A 19,371-nucleotide genomic window follows, 5' to 3' on the forward strand; every position below is an offset into this window, starting at 1 on the left:
CTTGCCCTCAGTAGCCTCTGATACCCTGCTGATTAGCCGTGTGGTTTCCCTTTTACCCTTTCTCAAGCCTTTCTAGCTAAGCAGAATGTATTTACTCTCTTCCTTCAAGAATACCTTAAATAGTCTCTATGCCACCTGCCATGACTTTACCCTATTCTTTCCAGATTCTCCTGAACAGGAGACTTTGTTTATAGTTGTCTTTTCCTAAGTTCAGCCCAGCTGTGGGGATATTTTATGGCTTCCTTGCAGATCTGCAAGGATATTGAATCTAGAGAAGTATTTTGAACAACATCCATTTGTTTCCCCTCTCAAGGCATCTTCAACAGTCCAGTCCATGAAAATCATTGATTTAGTCTCAGCAGTCCTCCAAGATTCCTTCTAAGATCCAGTCTCAGTAGCAGCCTCCTCCCTAGCAGGATGCTCTCGGGCAGAGTGGTGGCTGTCCTTCCTCCACCCCTCCTTAGACAACAGCTTACCACTATCTTGCGGTCAGCTTTTATTAACAACATCACTGCCTTGCTACGTACCCAGCACATCACTGATCAGAGGGCTAAAAAAAAAACCTGTCCCCTCCGGATATTCTCAACATGTGACACTTGGGGCAGCTCTGCCAGGACAGGGACACTTTTATATCACCCTGGTGATCACCAGGTTTTCATAATCTTTGTCTTCCACTCCACAAAAGAGCTATTTTAACATATCCCAATTTTTCTCATGAATGATGGTGATCCTTGTCTCTTAAAAATTTCAAGGGCTGAAATTCTGTCTTGTAGATGAGTCTAGAACTGTCAGCATTTTGTTTTGCACACCTCATCCTTTCAAGCCTATTGGCTGCTCCAGGTGACTTTTCAAATGCCAGCTAACGAAACAATGCACTATTACTCCAGAACTATTTCTGTAGGTGTTTCTTATATGCATGACACATAAACCAACAAAAGGACCCATTAATTGCTGAAAAGTCATCTTAGTTGAAAAAGTTCTGCTGGTCTTGTCAGTATGCTTGAATGAACATAACAGAAATACCACAATTTTTTTGCTGTTCAATAAGATAATATAATTTTATCCTCTGGTTTTAAACTACAAAATTTCAGTGATAATTATTTGCCAGCAATTTCTGAAATTGTGTTGAAATGCTATCTCATGGGAGTATCTGCACAATATACAGACATAATCTCAATTTATATCCAATATTGAACACTTATCTAAGGATTTAATTTAAATCTATGAAAATCAAGCTATCTGAATTTCTCCCAGTGACACTGCTAGTAAAATAAGACATGATATATAACACTGTATGAGTGTGCACGCACACTGAAATGTACTTTCCAGCATGAAGTCCCAGTTAAGCAGAGGTGCAAATAACAGCATGTGATTAATGAGACCTGTGGTTTGCAGTGCTATCTTCCAATTACATTTGTCACTTAAATTAGGCCTACATGTTGGTATCTGTTCATCATTTTTGCATTGCACAAATTATATAAAACCACTCCTGGGACGAAGTAATTATTTTTCATATCTCATGTATTTTTCTGAAGAAAACTGAGCATTGTTTTAGGTGGGTTTTGTGCAATAAAAATTTTACACACAAGCTGATCTAGAACTCAGCATAGCAGAAAAGTATTTGCAAGTAGTAACAAATTATTCCACTGGATTTTTATTGGGCTATTTCAAATACAGATGAATGCATTTTGTTCACAAAAATAAGAGCTTTTTCATGTGTTATTATTAGGCAATGATGGAAGTGTTTGAAGTATTATTCTGAAATTTTCTTATTGTTTCAATAATGTTGTCCCCTTCTTAAACAACTGAATACTTGTCTCAAAGAAGAAGTTCTCCAATTTTAAAATACTGATTATCCAAAAAAGGAGGAAAACCAAGCCCATGCCAGTTATGTGTCAAATAACGTATTCTAATGACACAGGAATGACATCACAGTAAGAACACTATAAGCCAAAAGCTGAATTGTGTGTGAACAAAACACAGACATCATTCTTTAACAAATACAAAGGTTGCATTTATCCATTGCACCAAAGGAAATTGACCACTAACTTTCATAAAAAGAGTCAAATCATAAGATCATCCCAATTTTTGCCAAATGAGGGAGCCTAACATAAACTTACTTAATTTTCTGATTTCCTGACAAACTTCAAAAGCTGTTTATGGCTTCAGAGTCACAAGCAAAGACAGAGGCCAGGTCTTTCACCAAAAAACACAGTAACATGAGCATCTTTTGCAGTAACAGGACTTGTGGCACTTACTTCAGCAGAGCTGGCATTTCATTCATGAGCAGGTAAGGGCGCCATGCGTGCACACACACACACACAAACATACACGCATAACACTTGTTAGCACATTAGAGCAGAGCAACACATTTTTAAGACATCTGCCCTTCACAAAGTTAACCCACAGCTTTTTTGAAAATTATTTCTGTTGTCGAAAGGTATTTTTTCTGTTAGTGAGCACTTAAATGCTTCCATAAAGCAATCAACTGAAAAAAAAGCTATTCAGCTTTAAAAATCACATACATATAACTGGACTTAAGACAAATTATTTAAGTGAACTGGGAACCAAATGCATTACTTTTCTCTTTGAATTACACATAGGGTAATGCACTAAGGAAAAAAAGGAAAAAAAATATTCAAAACAGCTCTAGCATTGAAATGTTTAATAACTCTACAACAAAACACTGCATTAGTTTGATAACAATGACTGTTCTTAACTGCAAACTGTAGATTGTTCTAAGAAACAATCTTTTATTCTGTAGCTTTTCAAATTATGAGCAAATAGTATCAAATTCATGGTCCTGTCAGTATGCCAAAACAAACAAAATACCAAACAAAAACCTTAGCACACACACCCCCCAGTAAAACCCAACCCCCCAGATGATTAAATCAGTTTTTGAGTAAAATGAGACAGCTGGCAAAAGGTCTTTGTATAATTTGGGAAACCAACATTATTTGACTACATTCATTTCATTCTTAAACATCCAAATTTTCACTTAGTAAAATTCATTGATAATAAAAACCCTATCCCATTATATATTTAATTTCTTCCTGTGGATATTAAAATAAACTATGTTCTGAAATTAAGAGTTAAAATACCTCCTTTTGTTTTCCATACATATTTGCCTATATAAATATACTTCATCATTTTACAAATTACAATATTTATATTAAAGCTTTCATTCAGCAAATCATTACAGTTTAACAAGAACAAACAATCCCTGTGTTTTGGTTCTGTCTTTAAATCACTTTTGGAGATAATGAAAACCAGCCAAAATGAGTGACTGCAAATAATACAAACAACACATTTATTTAGAAAAATAAACTGAAAATGTTGCTTGTCTGTTATATTTCTCCATGAAGTAGAGACAAATGGCTAGAAAAATTTTATGTCAAGTACATATTACAAATGACTTCTTTAGCAGTAACTGGGACTAAATGTCAATGTTCAACAGGAACTTTTTTTGATGTATAATTCAATAGATTAAATTTCTCAGCTGCTAATATGATAAAAAAAAAGGATGCTATTAAAAAAGATTATATCCCCTTTTTAAATACACCTTATCATGTTGCTGCTTTTTCATATATATACATATGTATATATGTATGTATATGCATGTATTTATTTCATCCTAAGAAAGGACTGTAATCCTTTCTGTGAAGAGATCCCCATAGTGAAAGAGAGCATAAATGTCTTTCGTCAGTTCTAACTTTTTAATTCCATTTGGAGCCCTGGCAAAGTATAGCTTGTTGTGGTCAAAAATCTCCTGGGGCCATCTGTGCAAATGGTAGCACACATCATTACCCTGAATGGAAAAGACAGTGCAAATAATAGAAGTGCATCGAGATGCAATCTCTAAGAGCGGAACTTCCTCAAAGTTGGGTGGAGGACAGGAGTCAGCATCCTTTTAAGTGACTTAACTTCACTTATGCCCTGTTCCTGTATGGCTTTGAATATATACAAGGGACGACAGAGGTCTTCTTCCCCACAGACAGTAACATTTCTCTGTTACAATAAATGTATCCATTTTCTGAAATTACTAAGTGCTTCCTTTTTCCTTTTGGCTACATATTGAAATATTTGTTGATGCTGGCTGTACCCATAAAAAACTCCTTGTTTGGTACTCTGGTTGGTCAGCACAGAACTCAGGTGTCAGGCTTGGAGACAGCAGTTTCTGCAATGGGGCACACTGAGTTCTCTCATCCTTCTTTCCCACTGAATGGAATTTAAGGCTGTGGCTTTTGCCGGGACTCAGCTTGGAGCTGTCAGATCTGAGAAAGATGATTCAATGCAGATTACACTAGTGCTCAGTTGTGCTCTGACTTCAAGGGTTCTTCCATTCTCCACTAAGGGTCAGGTTTCCTGGTTACTTCTCAGATCTGGCCTGCAAGAAGTCACAATGATGAATCTGATATGCAAATTAATAGACGTGCCTCCAAATATAGATATTCCTTCAAGCCTGAAGGTGCTGTTAAAAAGAAAAGAAGGGCAAAGTTATAAAAAATGTTACTTTAAAAAGACAAGTTAATAAACAAAATATAATTTTTAATGATAATTTCAGTTTTCATGTAAGCAGGAGTTCAAAAAATAATGGTATTTTGAAATGATCTGTTATAGTGGCACTTTATTATGTATACAAGCCTTTTTTTCTGGGGTAAATGGCTTTGACTTCAGTGGTGTCTTTGAAATCACATTATTTACATCCCCTGTGAAATCTGGGCTCTAATACTTGTTCATAAATTAGATAGAAAATGAACTCAGTAGAAGCTCCCCATCTGACGAGTAAGTTTTCTAGTCACTAAAATATTATATATAATTCTGATTTGGGTCTTTCATATTCATTTTTGTGAAACTGTTTTAATTTTTATAAAACACTAATATGCTGCAATCTAATGCTGAGGTTCACTGACTTACTGAGTTTTCCTAGCTTTATTTATTAGGGAAGATAAAGCAGCAGTGTCTAAAAAAGACACCTTAGAATACTTACTTGTTGGTAGCTAGGACACTAATTTTGGTTAAAGTATTAAATTCATATCTCCTGAGGAAAAGAATAACAACTTCCTCATGCACTTTTGGTGACTTACACCTGAAGGTACAAACTTCAGTGAGGAGGAAGATCACTTCTTTGCCATTAGCTTTGTAAATCTGGCCCCTCATTCACATTTCCTCATATTTCTTACTTGAACCACTTAAATTGATGAAGATTTTCATGGGGTAGGACAGAATTGCACTGTCAGACAAAAAAAAAAAAAAGGAATTTGAATTTGTTGCAATGTAAATTCTTTTTGGTTTTTCCCCCAGCGCTAAACAAAAAGATAAAATAGTCAGTGAAACTTATTTAACACTCAGAACTGTTACAGTGGCCCAGTGTAACCCAATAGCCTAGCAAACATGGTAGATTTGTGATACCACTGGCTTAGCAGAAGTTGTTTTCCTAGTCAAGTATTCAGGGTTTGAGTCACATTGTTAATGAAAGTGTTCTAAACATCTGTTAGCAGCTTACTTTTAAAATGAAGTCAGTCTTCATATCACTGAAAACACACAACACTTTCTCAGCTGTCACAATTTCAAGCTTCAATTACATTTGGGCTAATGATTCCTGTATGTTATTACCTCATTAGAATCACCAAAAAAGACAATATTATCCATAAATGCAGCTTAATTCTCGGGAACAAGATGAATATGGTGCAACTAACATACATTTAAAATAATAACAATAATACTCACAAAAGAGATAATGCAAATAGTATTTGTTGTCAGAAAACAACTTAGATTCTGAATACAGTAAAATACAATGCTGAGCACAGTAGACATGAAGAGCAATATGATCTTTTCCTCTGAGTTGTAATTCATAAAAATAGACAATCTCATGCTGTCATAGTTTAATCCCAGTAAGCAATTAAGTAATATGTGGTTGCTCAATCATTTCCTACCACACAGTGGGCTGGGGAGAACTGAGGAAAAAATTGATAAACCCAAATAAAATTTAAATATTGTAATAATAATGATAACAAAAACAACTGTAACAAAAGTGACACTAAAAAAAAGAAAAGAGAGATAAATAAACCTCAAGAAAGAAAAGGGATAGACAAATCAATATGGCTCACCAGCTGCTGACCGATACCCAGCCTGTCCTCAAGCTGTATGATCAGCTCCCACCCAACTCCCCCAGTTTATTGGACGTGAGTTTGTGGTATGGAATGTGCCTTTAGCCAGTTTGGGCCACCTCCCCTGGTTTGCTCCGTCATGGCTTCTTACGCACTTCCTCACTGGCAAAGCAGAGGAAGCTGATTTAGGGTACACATTACCAAGCAACAATAGAAACACCTGTGTGTTAATCATCATTATTCTTATTCTAAATCCAAAACGCTACTAAGAAGAAAATTAACTCTATACCAAGCACACCCAGGATGACTGCTTACAAAACCAGGAAGTGATTTATCAAGTATACGTGAATTTCTCCATCATTTCTGTCATTGACTTTTCAACCTACACAATTCAATTCACTCCATGGTTATGAGACATCCACCCTCATTTCATCAACATTCTACCAAGAAAGAAAAGACTGCCTTCTTTTCTTTATACTAACTGTGCTAAAGAGTAAAACTATGAAAATATTTTGCACCTTTCCATATTAATAAAGAATATGTTCAAACTAAAAATTATGGTTAAACTTGCTCAGCGGAAAATTCATTAGGTACCAATGCCTGCATCAAAAAACCAGCTGTACCTCTTGCTACCTCCCCCAAAAATCTATATTTGCAAACCATTATTGTACACATGGAGAAGTTAGCAGCAAGAGAAAAAAGGCCAGTCACTGAAAAAAAACCACCTGCCTACTAATTACAGACTCCTATCCTGAACTGTCTAGCTTTTAATCCTATAGTCTGTACTGTTTTTGGTAGCAAGGCTGTACATTCAGATATGTGTATTTAATTCATCATTACAAAATAATTTTGTTACAGCATACCCTATCAATAAACTCATAATAAAACTCTGACCCTATTAAAGTCATTATTAGGGAGCTAGGGCTCAGACAATTTATAGGAAACCATTTTGTTCACTCACGTCCCTTCTCCTTTTCAGTACTTGGGCAGCATTGCCATGTCAGTCTCTTCTTTCTACAGCATCATTATTAAGCCCCAAAAGCTAGAGAATCAAAGAAACCAATGTTGCTCTTCTCCCCATTATTCAAAACTAGATAACCACTCTTCTGTACTAAAAAAATAAATTTCACTTTGCTGCGTGTATTACCTGAAAATCATCTATGTCCTTCTGCACAGTTCTTAAAAAACTGAGAGAGAGAGTCTAGTCCCCTCTACAAGGAATCCTCCTTCTGATCATGGCCATGACCATATTGAGTCTGGACAAATTGCTATGCAGAGCCCTGTGAATGGAAAATGTTAAGGGACAAGGCTACGAAGGGAAGCCTCCTTTCAGCCTCAGACCCATGAAACAGCTGCCCCATTCTCAGATGCAGAGAAGCCACTGCATTTATTGATCTTTAAATAAAGTCTTTAAATAAAGACCAATAAATCCAGTGACATGATTGGAAGACATCAAGAAAATTATACAGAAGACATCACCAACTTTGAAGTGATATGCACAGTGAGGATGTCAATAATCACAGAAAGAAATACTTTTAGTGATGCTTTCTATACTGGGCCTCATGCCTTTATCAAGAAAAAAGGAGAAAACAACTATGAAATGTAATTCATGTTCAATTGAGAAAGGGAGATTTACTTGATTTTTACTAAGCCATGTAATTTCTGCATCATTTTAAGTCTGGTAGAAGCACGGGAAAGACCAGGCAAAAAAAAAGCTTTGTTATTTTGGCTATTTTAGCCCAGACAGTGTAATTTGGACATATGTTATCATCTGTCTTAAGTACACTGCAAGTCAGAGCACATGCCCTGTTATTAGTTGTACTTACATATTTAGGAGTACAACAAAAGTTCTTATGTTTTGAAAAAAAGTTACAAAAAATCATATAGTAATAAATCTTCCTAAACATAGTGCAGGTATCTTCTTGGTATTGTTTAAATACTAATGGCATCTGTTAAGTTGTTGTAGTGGTTTTGGTTGGCCAACTTGAGTTTTCCTGGCCAATGCACCAATTCATTGGTGGGTCTAGCACTGGCTAAATGCCAGTGCAACCCACTAGGATATACTTATTTCCTGCTGTGATACAGGATTAGGAGAAAGGAAAAGCAGGCTCAAAACTTTAAAAGGGTATAAAGAAAAGTTTATGAACAGAACTAAAAGAATAATAAGAATCAGAAAAAAAACTTCAGAACACTTCTCCTCTCCCTACAACTTTTTCTTTCCCACTACCAATGTACAGAAACAATTCAGTCATTTCATCATCTCTAGAATACTCTTTCTTCAATTCACTAAGGGAGACGAGTCCCTCTTGTCATTTCATGGAGACTTCTCCAAAAGAAAATGGTTGGCTCGTGGCTTTTAAATTCCATGAATAGCAGCCGCGCAGGAATCTGCAATCGTGAGGTCCCTCCCTTCTTTTCACAACCTTCCCACAGCTGCATTTATGGGCCATGTCAACTTATGGTGTACTGTTTTAAGGATGACCTGTTCAAGAGCAAAGATTCTCATTATCTATCTGTAAGATCATCTTCATCTCTGGGAACGGAGGTCGTCTTCTTTCCCTGGGGGCAAAGAGTCTTCATCACTCTTCTCTCTCTTTCTGTTCAAACTTCTCATGGGATCACAGCTACTTCAACATCTGCTTGTTTTAGCATAGATGCCTTTGCTACAATTTGAACACTTCATCCCCCATACTTTTCAATGAGTTACAGGGAAAAAGAGTCTGATATATCAATTATATTCTTCTCCACAGCTTTACAAGAGGTTTTCAGACCAAAACTAAAGGCATCTCCTCATTCTCCTTCCCATCTGGAATTTGACTTCTTCTTTACTGACTTCAGTGTCTAATGTTGCCTTCTACATGCCTTTACTCTCTTTCTTTTCTTTCACTCAAGTAAGCATCAATGCTTTGCAAGTTTCATCTATCTGTGCAGTGAAGAGTCAAATCTCACCCAGGCCTGCAGGTTACCCTGTGATCCCTGCCGGGCTGGGCCGGAGCACTTATAGTGATGTATTTCAGCCCGCACTGGGGGGGGGCTGTGTCAGGGTTGGTCCAAGACCATGATTAAAGTCTGTGGCTAACTTTGGTTTTGCTGCATTCAATTCCAGCTGCAGGGCCACTCTCTGTTCAGGCTGCAGGGCCGCCTCTGGCCTCAGCCGCAGGATCTCATGAGCGTCTGTCCTGGGAAGGGCTGCTGGGCTCCACGGAAAGGGCTCAGCTCTGTTATAGATGGATAATGAGATGATTGGCTCTCACAATTAAAAGATAACTATTGTTATCTTTTAACTATTGTGTGAATATTAAGAAAAGCTTTAGTGATGTATAGTTATGTTATTGTAGTTTAGATGTACTATGTTCTCCCCATAGTTCCCCTTTCCCCCCTGTATTGTTACCCTCAGACAGCCAGGGTGGTTGAGGGCAGGTAAAAATAAGGCGTGCACGTGTGTCCCTTGCATGGGGCAATTGGGAATGGACAAGCTTGTTGCTGAGGGGGTGCAGCATGGCAACACCTGGCCTCCAATCAAGTTACAAGAAAAGAGTTTCTGCTGATAAATGGCACAGAAGAGCTGACTGACAGACTTTGGGAGGGGCCAGGGCTGGCTGATGCAGCCCCCAGGGGTATAAAAGACTGAGCATCCATCTTGAAGATGAGCCAGCCACATGGTATGCACACAGGGCAGTTCCCAGTGCTGCAGCTTTTTCCTTATGCAGTCCTTTTGTTGTATTTTTGTTAAGGTTTGGAAAACCTTTCTACATTTTCAAAGTGAGCAGTTGTTTCTCACAGCCCTGTGGCAGAGCCCACCCAGCCCGACGCAGCCGAGACCAGGGAGGTCAAGCCAAGCTTGTTACTTGTTTCCAGGCCTGGAGGAAAAGAGAGCATTCCCGAGGTTTGTTCATTTTAAAATGCAAATCTCACAGAGGTGGATCTAGTTTTTAATCGGTTATTAACATAGCCAATTAAAAAGCTATGTTAAAAAGCTAGCCAGCAATTGGTTTTGCTAGGCACAGAGAAAGCTCTCAGCAGCTCTTCTCAGAAAAAATCACTTTTGTGGGTGGCTCCTATGCAAAACCAGCGCAGTTGTCTGTTGTATAAATTACTTACTTATTCCTGAAAAATACAGAAATATTTAGATTCAGACATGACTATTTTATTTATTTTATCTTAAAATTTTTACTCTTTTAGGTAAGATTAATTACTATGCTAAATTCCTCATTTGAAGAATTACTAAAAGTAAAGGGAAAGCTTCCCTAAAATCATGGGAATTTTTGCTAGTTTCTACTGTCCAAGAAATCCTCATCATGATACCTGTTGAGACATCTTTTTCTGTAAAAACTAAACCACCTAAATCTAAACAACACAGGATGCTAACAAACCACCACCAAACTTTTTTGTAATTATTCCTACTTTTTCACCAGAAGCTTCAGAAAACATATTTATGTGTGATTTCCCATCCTGCTGTTTTAATCTATAAATAATTTATTTGTCAATGAGTAAATAAGAAATCCCAGTTGCTAATTGGAAGTTTATCTTTCCAAGCTTAGGAAGAGATTGAAAATGGCAAGAAAAGTGAAAATATTTACACATTACAAATGAAATGTACACATTTCCCTTTTCTTCTTTACATACTACATTAATTTATGCATTGACAGTGTGTATTAGCTTCTACAATGGTATTCTTGTGATCTCACTAGCCACTCCTAGCAACACTTCCTATTAAGTTCTTTGTCATGCCAGTTTTGCTATCTCCAGAGCTTTCCCTATTCAAAGTTCTATAAATATAATCCTGAATAGAAAACCATAAATTATGTCAGAATGTATATGATGAGAGTATTTACTAAATACAGTTATCCAACTGAACTCCAACTGTTTGAGTAGTATATTCATAGATATTTACTATCTTTGTCTGCTTGCACAACCAAATGAAGACTACTCATTGACTCTGAGAGCTACTGTAATTTTTTATAGTGAGAAGCATGCAATCAATGTCAGCGGCAATGTGCTTATCAATATACGACACTCATAAAATCTCCTGCTTGTTACTGCTTGTTAGTACTGGCCACATTTATGTAGTGCTTGTCCTGGTCAAGTATCAAACAGTTTAGATTTGAGAGAAGTAATATTGTAGGACCTACAACATGCTATCAAGCCTTTTCTTTGGTTTTTTTGGTGTTTTTTGTTTTGTTTTCGAGGTATTTTTTGTTGATTCCACTAGTTCCCAATATAGCTGATATCTAAGCAGCCAAAGTTACAAGTTGAGAGGTACCATGTGTCTTGACATCACAGGAGTCAGTAACTTACACTATGGGTTGCTATGATGAATGCAAAAAATGACAAAATTCCAATTAAAAAAATGCTAATAGGGAAAAGAATGGTACTGGGAAAAGACCTAATGATGTATCCCGGGAAAACCTGGCAGTCTTGTTCACTGGTCAGAAGCATGTCACCTTTTAAAAGAAGAACACATAAATTCTAAGTAGAGTAGTATGTACTGGATGCACAGAACGTACAAATTAGATTTTTAGAATTCCTCAGACATACTTTTGGCAGTGACAGTACACTTCTGTTTACCATTTCAAATTTTAGAAACATTTTCATTGGGTAATTTTTCTTTACATGAGTTTATTTTCATTTGCCTTTTTGGTTCATTAGGTGTTAGAAAACTGTTTTAGCGGTATCATAATGTATATTTTAAGATAGAATTGGTTATGCCAAGTGTGAACACAGTCCTGGGAAGCTTATTTATTTTCTCATGACTTTTTGGCTATGTTATGGTACATCTTTCATGAGAAAGGTACTCAGATATTTCTGGGAGGGTGGTTTTGATTAATTTTCTCTCTCAGATATACATTCACCAGCTCCCAGAAAATTATTGTGCTTTTTCTTTGTACTAGAGCATAAAATTTGAGCTATGCCTTTCATTTCAAATTAAGAAGTTATAGCTCGTCCCAATATTTATTGGCAGACAGGCTTCTGATGTAGATTTGCTTAAAAAGCAAGTCTAATTACACATAAATGCTTGCTTATCAATTGTTGCAATAGAATATATATGTCAATATGTAAATATAAGCATTTATATGTATATTTATGCATTATTCATGTGTCTTATGTATGTGTATACATATAACGTACATACAGACATATTAATTCACTTTTTCTTCTACTCCTTTGGACTAGATGCTGGACAAATCTTGGACAATACCCAGACGACTGCAGCCAGTTAGTCTGTAGTTCACAAGGTCACATCCACAAGCTCAAGTGGCCACTACAGTTGTGCCAACAGCAGCAACTCATGTGAGAATTACACTGGGTGGATGTCTTTATGCAGAAGCACTCAAACTTCAGCTTAGTTCCATCCCTAGAAGATACATCCTAATGATAACATGGAAATTACTGTGAACTGACAAATACTTTAATGTCTGGGGTGGTTCTTCAACAGGACATATCAATTGTCTAGCTATAAGTTCATTTAAAAAGAAAAGTACTTGAGCATTGCTTCATAAGGGGTTATGAAATAATTTATACCATGTGCTTAGTAGACAATAATCAAACCATAAAGCCAGTTCTTGCATATGAGGCACTTCACTCTGTAAAAGAAAATTTGGCTGCATTTCTGGTTTGGTTGCAGATTTTTTTTGAGATCCAAGCAATAATTTTAATCAACATGCTACAAGCTAGCATTTTATTTCACTCTGTCCTTTTCAGGCTCTACAGATTTCTGTTTATTTTCAGAAGTGAATAATTTGAAATATTCAACCTGCAAGCCAAAACACTCAAAAATAATTTAGATGCTTGTTGAGGTTTGGCTACACTTGTGAAACAAATAAACCCTGCAATGCTAGTGGTGAACAACTTGTTTCTTCAGCATCCTTCCCTGAATATGGAGGGATGCAGATGGACATTTACCTAAACCTGAGGCCTACTGCTGTTTTCCCAAATTAAGGCTGTGTATCTGAGATGCTCCAAGGGAATCTCCTATGGTCCAGGGAACCCACCCATTCATTCTTATTGCATTTCTTTTAATATAAGAATTAGGTAATATCAGATACTATTTTCATATGCTCTTGTTTTTGCCTGCCTTTTCATGCTGAGTCAAAGCAAATTTCCTTAATTAGTTTGAATGCATATCTGTGTCAACTAGAGGTAGAACAAAGACTAGTAAAAGAAAGAAATGAACATTTTATTTCTAATGATTAGTGAAATATAACTACTGAAACACTTGGGAAGTTGGTTACAAAGTTTGTCTACATGGGCAATATCATAATAAGTAAATATTGAAACAAAAAAATATCAAGGATGAAGGAGGTTTGCATTTGGAATTACTTCCAAAGTATGACACATCCAGTATCTAGCGCTGGGAAGTTCCATATCAGTGCTGCACCTAATACCTCTTTAATTAATCTGAGGACCTTGCCATCTCTGCCTTCCAGTTCATGGCAGAAAGTAAAAGGATGGAAGATGTGATATGTAAGAAAATATACCAGCACCCTGTACCCCATGTAAGTCAGTAATTTTTCTGTAAAAATTCAGGTATCCTGTGGCATACTTTTGAAACAGTCAGTTCCTGGAGCTGATTATACAACAGAAAACAGGATGATAATAAAAATCCCTGTGAACCTACACTCAATGAATAAAAATAAATTACTTTGGTATACAGCATAATCTACTTGACAAAGGAAAAACCTTTTATCAGTCAGGGAAAGGGACATTAAAATCATTACAACTGAAAGTTCACACAGAATAGTTAAATGCTTTAAAGACTTGCCTCTGCTATTATTTAAAAATTTTTATGTTTCAATTTTTAGAGTTTTGAGGTTTTTGTATAATTACATGTCTTAAAATGACCTGTGAACGGCTTGAAAATCATTCTCCCCTGAGTACATCTTCCAGTTGACAGGTGTAACCTTTTCTTATTCAGCCCGAAGCTAGGAAGGATAAATGATAAGTGAGCTGGCAGCTCTCCACCTCCTTATTTTTCGAAAAAAATAACTATATGGGTGAAAAGAGACATGTAGGACACAATGTAACTATCAATATTTCTGCTTTTTTTTTTTTTTTGTGACATTTACAGATCTTTCATCTATTTCAAATTACTCAAGCAGTCCATCACCCTTGTAGGAATAGGCCTACTTTGCAAGCCAAAAGGACATTAAAGACATCAGAAAAAATCCATAAATTCTCTGATGCATTTTTTCTGCAATTTACCTGTTGAGGGATGAAATAATTTGTGATTCTAGCTAACCATTCACTGTTCATTACCATGTGCTTCACATAATTTATTTTTTCCTTTATCATTTGGCACAAATATTTTGCCACACAAGAAAAAAGTATTCATTTCACTGACGATAGATATATAGAGATTACTGAAATTACATTATCCTGCTCTCCCTAAACACGCCATTGTGACTAAAGGCACACAGTGATTCATTATTATTACTATTAATTATTATTCTGGTTAGTCAAAATACTCAAATTCAATTATTTTCTTTCTGTGAGGTTGCTGGACACTGGGATGTTCTGTCTTTGTTTCTAGGAAGTTTTAGCTACTAGAAATTACTGAGTAGCTCACAACTGAATCTTGGGCAGAAATCTCTAAATCTAGTAGAGGTCCTGAGGCCAACAAAGAGAGTTTACTACATAATTTAACGGCCTGTTGGAAGACTTCCCACCCACCCAATCACAGCCCTTTTCCAGCAGGTAGAATAGTAAGGGTTCCATCAACTCTTGAGACTTTCTCCACTGTGAAATAAAAGTACTAAGGCTTCTATGCATTCATTTACCAAGACTTAACCAGTTACTATCTTGAGCTCCCAAGGAAATTATGGTATAAGGAAGAAATGGAACATAAGCCACAACAGAGACTGAATATATTTTTAGATTGGAAGGTGAAAATAATATCAGGGTATTATTTGGTATCTTCATATATGTTGTACTTTCAGCAGCAAATATGCATGAAAGAGATCAACCTGGCATGACACTTACATTGAAGATATTTGGAAGTCTCCTTATGGAAAACACTATGTATTTTCCAGGAACATTAACCTTGGAAAGAGCTCTAAGTTTTGATTACTCTACTAGAATGTATGTACTTACAGGATTATAAAAATAAATACAGGAATGTATAACTTTTGCAAATATACAATGATTCAATGCAAACTTTCTTTTCAGGGGTCAACTTTTGTTTCAACAGCTCTTGCAAATACCCGTATATAAAAAAAGAGATGGTCCTCTTCAGCCTCTCTTAAAATCTACTTATTAGTTTTCTTACCTACCACTCAAACACAACAAAACATATGAAACTGACTTAAAAAAGGATGAAATAGCAGTTTATCAGAAATATCAGTATTTACATTCTTCTTAGGCACTCAGAATTATGCCTTTTAATTTATTTTGAGCAATCCTAGAAATGAGTTTCCAGAACTGGATTATGTAAGTGTGACATAACATTGTTAAAGGTGTTACAGACCATGTGATAGGAGCAAAAGGGGAAGGAAAGACTCCTGAATCTATTATTTGGATAATTCCCCCTGCTTCAGTCACAATGCACTCTGTTTTGTTTTCGTGGTGGGTTTTGGTTTTTTGGGTTTTTTGTTAGTTTTTGTGTGTCTACGTGTGCACATTGTGTATGCATGGAAATGTGCAAATAATTGCGTTTTGGACAGCACAATGGAGAGGGGAAGTATTTACTGAAAATTCTTACCTAGTTAGAATAGTAATGAAAAGTAAAATGGCTTCATGTTTCCCCTGCAAATTCAAGGAGAGAAGGCGTAGTTTTGGCCTGATGAAATTTTCTTCAAGATTAATATTGAAAAATATATTATTCCTCACTAACACTTCCCTTTAAAGTTATCTAAGAGCCTCTTAACTCTTAATGCCTCAAAGAGCATCTAAGGGCAATACAATAATTTTTTAGTGATGAAAACTGGAACAGCTGCTTTTATGTCCAATTATTGTATTTTGTAGCCACAAACATGTCCTGGATAATAACCTGAATCATCTGTATCAATAATTGGAACAACATAGTTACTGCTTGCAAAGAAATACTGAACTTTCAAAATACATTCCCTATATAATAAAAAAGGCATCAATTTATAAGCATCACTGAAAGTAAAGATGCTAAATTTACTTCTGTAAACTGTTTTATCTGTGCCATAGTAATTCTCCAAAAAGAAAACAAGGAAACAGAAGAGCAGGAAGAAATATAGAAAATTCTTAGCATGTGAGCATATAAATCACTGCACTAACCTCAACTGTAAGTCAGCAATCAGCTGAAAGCTCAGTGATGATGTAACAAAATTTTCATGTACCGTATCAAAACTGCAAAAAATATAATGTACAAATGACAAGCTGACAGCTCCTCTCTGAAAAGTCTTTTTCCACAACACCATCAGACTCCATTTTGAGTGAAGTCTTACCACTCCTCCCACCAACATAGAGTGTGTGCTGAACAGTAAATTGCTAGCTACGTCCTTCTGAAATTTTCTATTAAAAGTCTCAGGACAGCCAAAATTATTTTACTTTGAGAACCAAATTTTAGGCTATTTTAAAGAATGTCTAAACTTACTCCAGGAGAGAATGGTTGGCTCAGCTGCCTTTGTTGCTGCAATAAGTGTCAGGTAACTCCACTCCACAAGAGAATGTGGCTTTACTCAAAGGACTGGGGGGAGAGAAGTTAAAGAGTCAGAACACTTCACCTCCTCTGTAGCTTGTGAGAAGTCAGCTCCTGGTGTAGGACCTGAGAAGGAAAACAGAATTTGCTGAGGTTTTCACTGGCTGTTGAGAAAGAAGAACAGCTGGCACAAAGCATGACCTGGCTGGTGATCACATTTGCAGAAGCAGCAGCTCAGGGTCTGAAGGAGATCTGATGGGAAACTGTGGCTAATGGGGAGGCTTTACGGGTGATGCCCTTGGAAGTGCTTACATAACTGCTGGACACACTGAAGAGGGTGTGTTTGTGGAGGCTGCAAAAGAGAAATTCACCCTATCCCTCAGGTATAGGATACAGCAGATGAAAAAATGGATACTCTGTCTTTTCAGCATGATACTTGTATTGCTTTTCCAAAATCCAATGATCATCTCAGTACTCTCTCTTTTTTAGCAGCACCTTCCTCTACCAAAATCTCAGAGCAGCCATGAGCAGCTGAAGCCATACTGCTACATACAGAAACACAGAGCATGCTTCAGATACAGGGAGCTGTGAGTTTAAAATGCCTCAGGCAGAGGAAGCAAGTCAATTTGGATTTCTCTTATCTGTAGCAACAGAGGGCAAAAGAAAGGCAGTCTATAAACACCATCTCCTTCTCCAGCAATTTGTAAACCTAGCACATCTGTCCCATGCTTTATTTATGAGTGAATGAAAAACAATTGGATTTGTGTCAGATAGAATATCTAAATGCTGAAAGGAATGACAGATTTTGGTTTTTCATTTTGGCCATACAAATACACAGTTCATGTTTACTTTCACTACGAGTCAAAATCCACTGTCTTTCCTTAGAGTTATAATTAAAAGGATGGATAAAAACAAAACCTTTGGCCCTGCTGGCTTGCATTACTTGAAACAATGCCACCTCAGGTAGTTAAAATATTGGAAAACTAAAACTGCCACTCCTCTTTTTCTTTTTGATGACTTGGACTCTGAGACCAGTAGCGTGTTAACTATATTTCTCATGTTACTAATTTCAAGGGAAATGTCACCGTAGAGCTACAGATAGCAACAAAAACAGTGAACCTTCTATTTCGCCTGTGGGCTGAAGTCAAATTATACACTAGTTAAAAAAGGGAATTACATGGTATGCAAGGATTTTCTACAGTGGAGATTAGAGGTGAATAATTCTTTCCATGTATTATTCTCCTTCCTTTACCCCAAAAATAGCTCCCATAAATAAGAAAGTTCAAAAACTGTAAATTGTTTAAGAGTTAGCTGAACACTGTACTAAATGATAAGGACGCATCAGAAGTAGCTAAAATCCATACTGTGCTTTAGAAGCTTTAATTGAAAAACAAGTCTTCTGCTGTTGAGATGGAAATTAATTTATAAATCTATGTGTAGAAGCAATTACAAATAATTTTATTTTTATTGCAGCTGTCTAATAGTGGCACTACAAAAACTAAGTTGGATGATGGTATCTCAGATAAGTTTTTTCCCTTTAAAAAATAAGCAATCAGGAAAAAGTAAGATAAAGGCTTTTGCAGAAGGATCAATATGCTCTTGATCTGGTTTGAGAAAGTACCAGAAAGTTCTCTCAGAAAATCACAGGATTATACAGACAAACTCCCTTTGTTTAATAGGATTTTTAAATAATCACAGAATCACAGAATTTCTAGGTTGGAAGAGACCTTTAAGATCCTCGAGTCCAACCCATCTTCTAACACCTCAACTAGATCATGGCACCAAGTGCCAGATCCAGTCTTTCTTTAAACACATCGAGGGATGGTGACTCCACCACCTCCGTGGGTAGATGATTCCAGTATTTGATCACTCTTTCTGTGAAAAACTTCCTCCTTAATTCTAGCCTGTATCTCCCTTGGCGCAGTTTGAGACCATGTCCTCTTGTTCTGTCTGTTGTTGCCCGGAGAAAGAGACCGACCCCCAGCTCACCACAGCCACCCTTCAGGAAGCTGAAGAGAGTGATAAGGTCACCTCTGAGTCTCCTTTTCTCCAGGCTGAACAACCCCAGCTCCCTCACTCGTTCTTCATACGGCTTGTGCTCCAAGCCCCTCACCAGCCTCGTTGCTCTTCTTTGGACACGCTCAAGCATCGCAAAGTCCTTCCTAAACTGAGGAGCCCAGAATTGGACACAATACTCAAGGTGTGGCCTCACCAGTGCCGAGTACAGGGGAAGAATGACCTCCCTGCTCCTGCTGGTCACACCATTCCTGATACTGGCCAGGATGCCCTTGGCCTTCTTGGCCACCTGGGCACACTGCTGGCTCACGTTCAGTCGGCTGTCAACCAGCACCCCCAGGTCCCTTTCCACCTGAGCACTGTCCAGCCACACCGTCCCCAGCCTATAACGTTGCAGGGGGTTATTGTGGCCAAAGTGCAGGACTCAGCACTTGGACTTATTGAACTTCATCCCATTGGTTTCTGCCCATCCATCCAACCGTTCCAAGTCCCTCTGCAAAGCCCTCTGTCCCCCTAATAGATCGGCACATGCTCCCAGCTTAGAATCATCTGCAAATTTGCTAATGAAAGACTCTAAACCCTCATCCATGTCATCGATAAAAATATTAAACAGAACTGGCCCCAGCACAGAACCCTGAG

At 37.1% G+C, this 19,371-nt stretch overlaps 1 protein-coding gene across 3 annotated transcripts in view; it reads right to left on the reverse strand.

The window, feature by feature from the left end:
• Positions 1 to 1,355: 1,355 nt before the first annotated feature.
• PRR16 (proline rich 16) overlaps positions 1,356 to 19,371 on the reverse strand; it is a 98,237-nt gene continuing 80,221 nt past the window's right edge. For 2 of the 3 annotated variants that reach the window (XR_004082291.1, XM_014309142.2), the window contains exon 3: positions 1,356 to 4,471. The gene's annotated coding sequence lies outside the window, so the exon portion shown is untranslated. The remainder of the gene's footprint in view (positions 4,472 to 19,371) is intronic. The other variant, XR_004082292.1, reaches the window with a different exon arrangement.

The sequence above is a fragment of the Geospiza fortis genome, unplaced genomic scaffold, assembly GCF_000277835.1.
Source record: "Geospiza fortis unplaced genomic scaffold, GeoFor_1.0 scaffold44, whole genome shotgun sequence".
In the NCBI taxonomy this organism is placed as follows: Eukaryota; Metazoa; Chordata; class Aves; order Passeriformes; family Thraupidae; genus Geospiza; species Geospiza fortis.